Source organism: Motacilla alba, chromosome 5 (assembly GCF_015832195.1).
Source record: "Motacilla alba alba isolate MOTALB_02 chromosome 5, Motacilla_alba_V1.0_pri, whole genome shotgun sequence".
In the NCBI taxonomy this organism is placed as follows: domain Eukaryota; kingdom Metazoa; phylum Chordata; class Aves; order Passeriformes; family Motacillidae; genus Motacilla; species Motacilla alba.
This window is the reverse complement of record NC_052020.1, coordinates 411,013-421,401: the sequence shown is the minus strand read 5'-3', so window position 1 is coordinate 421,401 and position 10,389 is coordinate 411,013. Positions and strand designations below refer to the sequence as shown.

At 48.6% G+C, this 10,389-nt stretch overlaps 1 protein-coding gene across 7 annotated transcripts in view; it reads left to right on the top strand.

Moving 5' to 3' along the window:
• Positions 1-5,926: 5,926 nt before the first annotated feature.
• The window catches only part of TEAD1 (TEA domain transcription factor 1), a 154,665-nt gene continuing 150,202 nt past the window's right edge, over positions 5,927-10,389 (top strand). For 4 of the 7 annotated variants that reach the window (XM_038139442.1, XM_038139449.1, XM_038139447.1 and 1 more), the window contains exons 1-2: positions 5,927-6,247; positions 6,824-6,973. The gene's annotated coding sequence lies outside the window, so the exon portion shown is untranslated. The remainder of the gene's footprint in view (positions 6,248-6,823; positions 6,974-10,389) is intronic. The other 3 variants (XM_038139450.1, XM_038139445.1, XM_038139448.1) reach the window with 1 other exon arrangement.

Genomic DNA, 10,389 nt, shown 5'->3' with positions numbered 1-10,389 from the left:
TCTTGTTAGAGTCCCTTTCCATTGCCTCTCCTCTCCCTCTTTCTCCCTTGGAAAGTGGAAAGACCAAATCCTGCTGGTTTTGTACTGCCTGAGAACTGGTGCCGTGCTCTCTCAGCTCCCCTGCTCTGCTCCGAACAAGCCCTGAGCTTTGCAGGTGTCTGGAACAGGTTTGCATCTTATTAGAGCAGAAGAAAACGCACAGAGGAAAAATGAAGTGTGAGAAACTCGGGTACTTTTTGCAAGTCTCATGCAGATGGCATAGAAGACTGTGTGACGAGGGGACAGATATCTTCTGGCTTCTTCCTTCTTAGCAACATTGCCCTTAACACCTCTGCAGAGCTCAGACCTTCTCACTTCTGTTTTCTCCAAATTTTATTTACCACGTGTGGTTCTACCTGCAGCATGAGTGCAGAAATGGAAAAATCAGCGTAAAATAAGGATGGCAGTAGTCTAGTTGTGCCTTCAGCGTGCAATGTGTCCTACCTGCCTTGATCGTGTGTTGGGTACCCCTGCTACTCACAGGAAGCTTGGGTTTGTATTTATCAGAGCTTCCAGTGACACTTTGGGTTTTGTATGACAAGGGCTGCTTAACAATTCTTTCATGTCTGGGACAGTTTGTTTCCACTTCAGACCCTGTTGCTTGTGGTCCACAGGTTTTGGTAGCCTCTCCTAACATATGGCAACTTCTGCCTGGGCATGTGGCTTTCCAGGGATTGGGTGGGCAGCAGCCAGGGGAGTCTGTGTCTGCTGCTTTTGGTGAGACAGCATCACACCATGTCCCTGGTGAAGCTGCCTGGCCCTTTCTCCAGTGAAACATCTTCCATCTCTTGTGTTGAGATGGCAGAGTGCCCCTGCCTGCAGGAGCCACCTGTGGCGTCATTTTGGTGAGCTAAGGGTTTGCTTGGGAACCACCTTGAGCAACAGATCTCGCAGCTTTTAACTGCTCTGAAATATTCCCTGGATGTGGATTTCAACCATGAGCCAAAGGAAGCCTCTAAGGGTACCTCAATGGTTAAGATAAGCATTTATCCTTTGTTATTATTGTTACTGTTATTTTTATTGCTGTTTGTATTATTATTATTATTATTATTATTATTATTATTATTATTATTATTATTATTATTATTATTATTATTATTATTATTCATGTGTCTTGGTAAGCATGAAGAATTCCCAGAATAGAATTCCCACCTAAATGCCATTGAAACCAAAATAAATTAGGTACTTAGATACTGAAGAGGATTAAAAATACCTGCACCTAACATCAAACACCTGAACCCCATTAGAAATCTAGGCTGAAGTGAAGGGAGAGAACAAAATATGCCATTCGCATATTAGGCAGGCTGAGAAATGCTCATAAACCTGAAATTTTTATAATCTAAGAGATACTTTGGGAATTTGAATGGGAATTTTTTTCCTTTTTTTTTTCCTCTCCCAGCACAAAAGGACAGTGACACCACAAAATTTGTAGTGTAAAATATATTTTTAAAAGCCCAGCCACACAAGTGGCTTCGACAGCAATTTGTTTCAATCAGTGGCACTGGGAATTATTGCTATCAGGAGAAGGAAGGGGCTGCTGCGTCTACATTGTTTGCTCTAAAGCAGGACGAGAGCCACCCCATTTTGGTGTTAGTGATTTCATCAATGGCAGAAACACAGCCCTGCACTCTGGTCGTGTCAGTTTAAAAAGCTCTCAGTTCACCTCTAGAAATAAGCACCCAGGATTGCCTGAAATTGTATATTTCCACTCTCTGTACTATTTTAACTCAGTTGGGCTCTGAGGCTGTGGTTCATGTCCAGCCTTCCTCTCGACTCAATTACTGTAATTCATTATTAAATTGTTATTTGTTTCCATTCCTTACGCTGTCTGCTGCTTTACAAAGCTCAGCAGCGAGATCTGTAATATGGAGAGCCCTGTTCCATCATGCTGCAGCTTCCCCACAGCATTGTTTTGTTGGCATGTTCAGCAGCAAATTGATTGGGGTATTTCATTCTTTGCACACTATGGATTAATCCTAATCTATGCAGTGCTTTAAGCATTCCCTGGGATTAGCATTTTCCCTAATCTGAACTGCAGTCCAAATACAAAGTTTTAAAATTCTTGCAGTGTTTGTAACCGAAACACTGAGTCCAAATGTTGTTGAGCTTCCAGGTTCATTCCAGGTCCAGAATGGGCTCTGGATCTAGAATTTGCAAAGTCCATCTTGTTTTCATCAGCCAGTGCTCTCTAGGCAGATGAGAGTTTACTTATTCCTGGAGTAAGCAAGGGATTCTGTTAACCCTGTGTCTTTGGGTGCTGTTTCATCTCCTGGAGACTCAAAAGCCCCCTGGTTTTGGGTGGCTGGGCTGAGATGTGTAAGTCGTGTTCCCTGTGCCCAGTGCCCCCTGCTATCAGCGCTCTCACTAATGAAGACAGAAGTGGTTCCTCTGTGTAAAGCACAGTCCAGCCTGCACCTTATCTCCAAGCATGTTCACACTTGCCTCTGCCCCAGACTCAATAGGACTTGCACCCTAAACAGCCTTTCACTGACAAATGCAAGACTTGATAGTGCTGCAGACCTTTATTCTCTAATTCTTTTGCTTGCTTTTTCTGTCCTCCCTTACCTTACTCCTTTCATGGTGAAGCTATTTCCCTTTCCTCACTGCTGTCTCCTGTTTCTGCTACTTCCTTTTTTTTCTTTTCCTAAACTGCAGTCTCCCTTGCTCTCCCAGCTGGTTTCCTTTCAGCTCTTCTTTCTGCCCCATCAATTCCTTTTCTTTTTCAGCTTCTCCTTTCTCCATTTTTATCAACCTTTTAAAACTTTCATTTTTCCTGTCTTCTGTCTGTAGTTTCAAAAACTGTTCTCACTTTCTCTGTCTTTTCTCTTTCCCCAGTCTCTCTCCCTGAAGTCCTTTTATTGGACTGTCTCTTGAATCCCACTCTTTCCCTTTCTTACCGCATTTTCACATATTCCCCACTTGTATGTCTCATTTCTAGCTGAGATAAGCATTTGTCCCCAGGAAATGCCCCTGCCTGGGCTTGTCCCAATGTCCCTTTGTTTTCTGCAGCTTTTGTAATTCTCAGCGCACCTGTGTGCCTGAAGAAGCCATTCATCAATAAACAGAGGGCAGGCAATTCATCAGATTTCTGTCCATGAATGTGCTGCCAATGTACTTTCCCTCTTGATCCATCGGGCCTCCAAAGCCTCCCCTGGCACGGAGACAGTGGCTGGACCAACAGGCTGGCTGATCCTGGTGTTGTTTTACCTTGTCTTTACCATCTGCCAAAATGCACGGGTCTCTCTCTCTCCCCAATACACCTTTTTTTTTCCTGTCAGAAACTCGTGGGCATTCCAGGTTTGTGTTTTTGGAAGTGACTGCCAGTGTGGTGTGGCTTGACAGGATAATCTCCAGGGCATAGGAGCCAGGAGGCCAGAGAGACCCTTGCTTGGCAGAATTTCCCTCCCTCAGGGTTCAGAGGACGTGGGTTTTGTCTGGAGCTGGCTGGCTGTGCTTCTCAAGGGCCGAGGTGCAGTCCCCACGCTGCTTTGCTGCTCATCCTGGCCTCCCTTTTGGTGGTTTCATTGGCGCAGAGCCTGGGAACAAGGTACAGCCAGGACCCAGCCTTGAGCTGAGCCCTGGATTGTGAATGAGCCTTCACATTGTGCCAGTGGAAGGCTTCCAGTCTTCCCCAAGCATTTGGTTTTGCTTTTCTTCCGCGGGAGAACTTCTTCCTCTGAAGGACACTAACAGAAAACTTCAGAACCTGGGAAACAGAATTGCCTGAGCCTTCCCTGCTGCTTGCAGCTAACAGGAAAATATGGAGGCATCAGGTGAATTTAATTATTCTTCCACAATTCTTCTGCATTCTGAATTGCAAAAGTGAACTGTCTGTCCGCAGATACACCAAACAGCTGCAACCTTGTTTGAGTTGTGCTCATCCACAATGATGGCTGCAGAAGCAATCCTCTTTTTTTTTTTTTTCTTTTCCACTAGGAGAGCACGATCCTGCAAAATTTGCATCGCTTATCATTTGTGAGAACTGCTATAGGTAAGAAATTTCCAAACTCTGCTTATCCATTGTCCAGAGCTCTCCCTCTGCTCTCCCTCCACATGCAGAGAGCTGTGATACCTTTTGGGCCCTGCACATGCATAGGATTTAAGAGCCAGTATTCTTGGTACTTCCTCTGCAAGCCTTATGGGGAAAAAAAAATCACATTTATTTAAAGACATTTCACATTTCTGTTTTTGCAGCGAGCATAGCAGAGGGAGTTTAAAGCCTAGTGACTAAAAAAAAATTAAATCTGTGTTATAGGTGTTGGGGGGCAATGTTTTGTCCCATTTTTCTGTTCCAACTTTGGAAAAGAGTTGGTAATCTTTAAGTGCACTCAGGAGACTATGGCTTTTGTGCAGACATCTGCGAAGTGATTGAATTTTACCAATTGTGCAGGCACTCAGGCACTTATTAGACAATATTGCCAGAGCTATTTGGAAAGAAGGAGTCGGAGAGAAATGAAATTCTGCATATGTAAAGGGGTTTCTTTCCTGTTTTGGGGAAGAAATTTTTCAGCCAGTGTGGAATGGTGTGGGGGGAAAAAAAAGTCTCCTAAAATACATTTGGTTTTGCATTCTCACAGTCCTTTGACCAAGACCTGCTCAGTCTTTGGCTTTGTTTGGTATTGTTACTTGTTGCAGACTTTTCTGCAGGGCTGTTCTAGCAGGTTTCAGTCAGTGTCACGAGTGTGACCAGCGGGAGCCCTGCACCTCCTGCCCGTGGCACACACTCCGTGCCTGCTCTACAAAGCTAAAAACCAGCTGCAGCCTCCCTGTGAGCTGCAATGGGAGCTTCAAGTGGCTCCTGTTCCAGAGGCTCTGGGGTCAGCCTCAGGCTGCAGGGATGTCTGTTGACAGCATGGCTGTCTCACAGGGCTGGGACTGGGAAAGCAGTGGGAGAAGCACGTTCCTGGCATTCCCAGAACAACACGCTGGGCATCCCTTCTCAAAGTTGCAAAAAAAATTAATATGCAGGGCACTTATTGAGGATTCCTCCAGCACGTCATGAACTCAGGTGCGGTGTGAACACGTAAATGCTGCCTGGTGATGCCAACACGTTGTTCCTCCGAGGTTGTAACGTGATTTTTGTGATCGCTCCAGACGCGGTAGCCCTGCTGAGCAAACTTTCAAAGGTGGGTAGAAATGTGTGTTTGCACATCCAAGTAGGCAATTTATTTCCCAAACACCAAGGTGTCCAGTTATCCGTTTTGCTTATGCAAATATCAATTGTCACAAGCACAACAGCTGTGCCTTCCCTGCAATTATTTCCATAAGGTAGCGGATTGTTAAGCGGAGGAGACGTGTCCGTGATGCTGCCTGGGCAGCGTTTCTGGGGGGTGGGCTGCACAAGACAAGAAGGGTACAGATAGTCCAGCGGCACTCGGGCTCGCTCATTTGGAGTGCTGCAAAACTGGCATTGTGAAATCTGGATCTGGGAACAGTTTTGTGAGAAAGGTCAGCATCTGGATTGAGGGTGAGGACTGGACCCCTGGGCCATGCTATGTCCACGTCAATTTGGGGTGTGATGTCTTCTCATCCCACGCTGTGTGGCTCTGTTGGGCCTTTTGCACACAGACCTGCGCTCCCGAGAGCTTGCCCAGGGTACCGGGGGGTCTGATGCGAGCGTGTGCGCGCCGAGCTCCCCCGGGGAGCCTCCGCAGCCGGACCGCACGGCAGACCCGCATCCCGCGCATCCTCCGGCACTCCGTTTCACAGCACCGCACGCCGCGCTGCGGACCCTGCCGGCGCCCCGCCGCGGGCCGTGCGGGCCGGCGGCGCCCCGGAGCCCCGAGCCCCGGCCGGGCCCCCTCCCGCGGGCTCCCCTATGAGGTCAGCGCGGCGCGGAGGCCCCGCCCGCGGCCCCGCCCGCCCGCCCGCGGCCGCAGGGGGCGGCGGGCCGCGCTCCGCCCCGCGGCCGCCCCGCTCCCGCGTTCATTTCATTCCTCCCCTCATTCCGCGCATTCCTCGCATCGCTGGCGCCGCGCAGCCCGGCCGGGAGCCCGGCCCGCCCCGCCGCCGGCCGGGCAGCAACTCATCCTCCGAGGGCTCCGTCCGCCGGCCCGCGGCAACCTACGGCCGCGGTATAAATAGCCGAGCGGCGGATTAAAAATAGGCGCGGGGCCATAAATAGCCGGGGCGGCCCGGGGGCGGCGGGCGAAGTTTTGCCGTCGGAGCGCGGCGCGCTGGCGGAGCGCGGCGGGGCCGCGGCGCGGAGGTAAGGCAGCGGGGCCGCGGCGCGCCCGCCGGCGCTTTGTGCGGCGGGGCGGGGGGCCCGGGCGGCCGGGGCGGCCCGGGGGGGCCCGGCGCCCCCGCAGGTGCCGGGGCAGGCGGGCCGGGGGCCGCGGCGGGGGGAGAAGTCGCTCGCCGCGGAGTTGCGGCGCCGCGGGGCCGCGGCCGGAGCTGCAACAGGCGCTGCCCGCCCCGCTGCGCTCCCCGCGCCGCCGGCCTGAGTCACCGCCCGGCTCCGGGCGCGCTCCTCGCCTCGCACTCGCTCCTCGCTCGCACACACACACACGCACGCAGAGGCTGTCCCCTCGCACACGCGCGCACCGATCCCCGGCGGTTTTGGCATATTTTGTTGTTGTTTTTTCTCCGCGGGGAGGCACGCGAGCCGGAGCGGCCCCGCGCCCGGCGCAGAGGCTCCAGCGCTCCGCACCATCCCCGGCCGCCCGGCCTGGCGCGCAGCTCCGCTCGCCGCGCTGCCCCGGCTCTGCCTCCCTCCCCGCGCCCGTTTTGCTCTAAAAGATGAAAGAAGGAATGTCCTTTCTCGCTGCCGCTTCTCCTTCTCCAGAGCTGCTGCTGCTGCTGCCGCCGCCGCTGCTGGTTAATTGCACATTCAAGTGGAAAATTTTCGGGAGTCAGCAGAAACACTGTATCCAAAAAAGACAAAGTCGCAGTTACAGCAACACCGAGGAGATTGTCCCTGGAAAACTTCCTTTCGGTAGGAGCCGCGAGGTTTTTCGGTGGTTTTCGGGGGTTTTTTGTTTCTCGGTTCTCGGCGAGGTTCCGAGGAGCTGCGTCGCACAGCTGTCCCCGGCGCTGGTGCGGAGGGCCGGTGGCAGCCTTTGTTCGCAGAGGAGCGCTTTCAAAGGAAGTACACTTCCAAGGGGGAGGGAAAACTTATACAGTGCGCCTTTTGTACCCAAATTAAAACAAAGCGGCCCCCTCCGCACAACCAAACAAAAACAGCGGGGCGAAATGAAGCGAGAGGAGGGGGGAAATATCTCTGTTTTCACCAAGGAAAAAAGTTCGCTCTCCCGCCTCTGCCGAGCTCGGTCCCAGTCGTGATTTTTCTCCTCCTGAAGTCTGTTTTAAGTTGAACGGTGTTACCAGTATAAAAATATTTATGAAACAATGAAATACCAGCCACCCACGTTTCTCAGGAGAGTTGTTAACTTATTAGAAACAAGTGCCTGCCTTTGATATGAAGAAATGGAAAGTGACCTCCAGAAGTGCTGGAAAGTTAGGGAGCAGTTCTGCCCTGCGCTCTCTGAATGTAAATGGCTCCCGGTATTTTTTTTTTTTTTTTAACTGCTCCTTTCTAGGCAAGAAAGGGCAAGAAACATCAGATTGCACTGGTGTTTTCTGACTCAAAGTAGCGAATACAAGAAATACAAGCCGAAATGGCAGAGCCTCGGGGAGAAAAAAGTACACGTGCAGCTGTACCCGCGTATTAGCAGGAGCACGTTTGCTTTCTCCTCGTGCTGATAAAGTTTGGGAGCGCAGTCTTGCAGGTTAGCGGTTTTGCAGAGCTGGGTGAGGGCTGGGTTGGGAGCTCTGTGGATAACGTGCTGCTCTGCCTGGCTGTGTGCTCAGTTATTCTGCAGCACATCTAATATGGAAATCTCTGTGGGAATGCCTCTAACAGGAAAATTCATGTAAATAACTACGTGCTACCTGCAATTGAATATGAAAACAGAAATTATTATAATTACATTGGGACTTAATTTAAAATTATGTGGGGTTCTTCTTACAACCCTAGATTGGGAATCTGTGTCTGCAATGTGTGATGTATTCTATCTCTATAAATAGTTGGGGAATACCATTACAGAATATTAGATTGTACTGGTGGTAAGATAGTGCTGTTAAAAATGACACAGACCTGGATATTAAATTACTTCTGGGGGTGGGAGGGAGGGAAGCTTGCATGTTTGTTTGTATGTGGACATGTGTATTTTTATGTACACACGTATACACACGCGCACTTTATTTGGGAATAGAAATACAGGAATTAATACAGTGGGTGTTCTTGAAACACAAAACTGAAGGTTTTATATTCGGATTACGCTCTGAAGCTGCAAGTTTTTAAAATCCACTTTTTGAAATTATTTTCACAAAGGGTAAATGTTTCAGAGGTGCATTTATTTTTTCACCTTTGTGGGAAAACACGTCTTTTCACACTGCACTGGTGTTTAATTAGGTCATAAAGAGTTTCCTATACCAGTAGGGATAATTCTGCATTTTGTTTGCTCCAGGATTTTGTCAGCTGACCAAGCAGAAATTTTGGATGCAATGGATTTCTTTCAGTTTTTCTTCTTAGCAGTGTAGCTAAGGAGAAGCAAACCTTTGGGAAGCACTTTATCGCTAAACACGTTCAGCGTATTTCGAGCATCAATCCAGCTTACGCCGCTCTGGTGAAGTAAATATTATTGGCCTTTTCAGCCAGGAGAGCGGAACAACAGCTCTCGAGCTTCAAATTGGGGCTTCATATTCTCCCCAGTTTCTTACTCGGTGCTGAGTGCGGCGTACAGGAGCACTGAAGCCAAGGAGAAATGTTGATTTGACAGGGGTCCCAGTAAAGACAGAGTGCGCCTAAAGGAGTTTTAATTAAACAGCTAGAAAAGAACAGCAGAAACTTAATTACGAGGCAGCCCCGGCCGTGAGTGTCCAGCTGAGCAGTGATAGCGTGTGGGGATGTGCGAGCATGTGTGTAGTGTGTCTGGTGTCGCTTGGAACCAGTGGGCTTTTGTTGTTGTTGCTGCTGCTGGACGCTGTAGTGGTTTTGGATATTGTTAAAGTGGTTTCTGGCCTTTGTTTGTCCATGCCTGAAAAAGTTAAGTTCAGTTGAGTCACATGCTGAGGAAAAAAAGCATTTCTTCCTTCTTTCTGTTTAAGCTGCCTTTGTGATAATGTTGTAAGCAAACTTTCGAGGTACGGTGCAGGCAATACAGGAATAAAAACTTTGGGAGCTGCAGAGAAATACTGGCATCATTCATTAAAAAAAAAAAAAAGCGAAAGGTAAAAACATGCACTTGTGTATTATGATACAGCTGTCAGTTTTCAGTCTGTAAAGTAGGATGGTTACACTGCTGGAAGAGTTTCACCAGAAGTAATCTCATTTTATTAGGAGGTGCCTAAGACTGTTCCCAACATGGAGATTTACTGTACAGTTCTGGGGTGTGTGCTTGGGAGCAGGTTACCTTCAAACCTGTCGTGAGCACTTGGTTTCTTACTGGATGCACACCACATACATATATAATACGTGCATATATATATATGCACAGCACTCATTGTGGCTGGTATTTCTTCATGTCATTAATATTAACCCTGAGCGCCTCCAGAGATGGTTTTAAAGCTGTCTTTCTGTAGTGATTCCATTTACTCAAGAAGAAAGTATTGGCTGGATCCAGTCCTTGCTCAGGTTAAAGTGACCAGGATGACTCATAGGAATAAACATTTGCTGGATCAAATACTAAGATATTTACAGCATATGCTTTATGTCCATGCTCAGTGTGATATTTGATGTCTAAAGAAGGACATCTTTGTTTTAAAAGAATATTGATTTGACGCACATACTTTTTTCAAATTTCTGCTCGGGGCTTATGTTCTGCTTAACTTGTAATCTGCCTAAGATTGGAAGGCAAATTTCTGTTAACAGCTGATCATTCATTCCAATCGGGCTCTTATTCATGGCATGTGCAAATGTGAGGCGAGGGCTGACTTCTTAGAAATCTGGTCTGAATTCAGGTTAATTCCATCAACTGCATACGGCCCGTTGCTGGATTACATTGGCTGTAATGAGGGTGCAAATTGGCCCTTTAAGAATGATTTTGAAGTCCCCAGCTCATCATCAGACGGGACCTACCTTTTCATGAGAGAAATAATCCTTTTTTCTGGGACCTGAGGTTTAAGTTCTGCTGTGTCGCCGTGTTGCGCTTTGCCATTAGCGCTTGCCGCGAGCAGGGGTGTTCTGTATTCCTGATCTGCAGTCCTTCACTCTTAGAGAATTGTTTGAATCTCAGCAAAACTTCAGAACTTTCAGGAGGTGGATCATCTCCCTGCGAGCGAGGGCTGTTGTAGGTTTTGCGGCAGTTTGTGCGAGTGCTGTATGATTTAAATTGCATGCTGTGATATAGG